Source organism: Xylocopa sonorina, unplaced genomic scaffold (genome assembly GCF_050948175.1).
Source record: "Xylocopa sonorina isolate GNS202 unplaced genomic scaffold, iyXylSono1_principal scaffold0085, whole genome shotgun sequence".
Lineage (NCBI taxonomy): Eukaryota > Metazoa > Arthropoda > Insecta > Hymenoptera > Apidae > Xylocopa > Xylocopa sonorina.
Window position 1 is genome coordinate 1,171,980 of NW_027490156.1, and position 1,161 is coordinate 1,173,140.

The following is a 1,161-nucleotide window of genomic DNA, read 5'->3' on the forward strand; positions in this document are numbered from 1 at the left end:
AGAAATGAGATGCGATATCCCGTTTTAAGAAGCATTAGAACTCGTATTGCTTCGATACGTAGACATCTGCAAAGGCTATTTCCTAGGAAGGAAGTGTCGCATTTACATTCTTCTAAAGTGAAAACGTGGTATACATAACTTTCCACAATGATTATTATATCTTGTCATGAAACATAGAAATGGGATGCGATATCCCGTTTTAAGAAGCACTAGAACTCTATTGCTTCGATACGTAGACATATGCAAATGCTATTTCCTAGCAAGAAAGTGTCGAAATTACATTCATTTGATGCGAGTACGAGGTATACATGACACTTCGCAATGAATATTATATCTTATAATGAAACATAGAAATGAGATGCGATACCTCATTCTAACAAGCATTAGAACTCAATCGCTTCGTTACGTAGACATGTGCAAAAGCTATTTCCTAGGAAGGAAGTGTCGCATTTACATTCATTTGAAGTGTATGCGAGGTATAAGTGACACTTCGTAATGAATATTATATCTTATCATGAATCATAGAAATGAGATGCGATATTGCGTTTGAAGGAGCATTAGAACTCTATTGCTTCGATACGTAGACGTCTGCAAACGCTATTTAATAGCAAGGAAGTATTTACATCCTTTTGAAGTGAAAACGTGGTATACATAACTCTCCACAATGGTTATTATATCTTATCATGAAACATAGAAATGAGATGCGATATCCCGTTTTAAGAAGCATTAGAACTCGTATTGCTTCGATACGTAGACATCTGCAAAGGCTATTTCCTAGGAAGGAAGTGTCGCATTTACATTCTTCTAAAGTGAAAACGTGGTATACATAACTTTCCACAATGATTATTATATCTTGTCATGAAACATAGAAATGGGATGCGATATCCCGTTTTAAGAAGCACTAGAACTCTATTGCTTCGATACATAGACATATGCAAATGCTATTTCCTAGCAAGGAAGTGTCGAAATTACATTCATTTGATGTGAGTACGAGGTATACATGACACTTCACAATGAATATTATATCTTATAATGAAACATAGAAATGAGATGCGATACCTCATTCTAACAAGCATTAGAACTCAATCGCTTCGTTACGTAGACATGTGCAAAAGCTATTTCCTAGCAAGGAAGTGTCGCATTTACATTCATGTGTGGTGT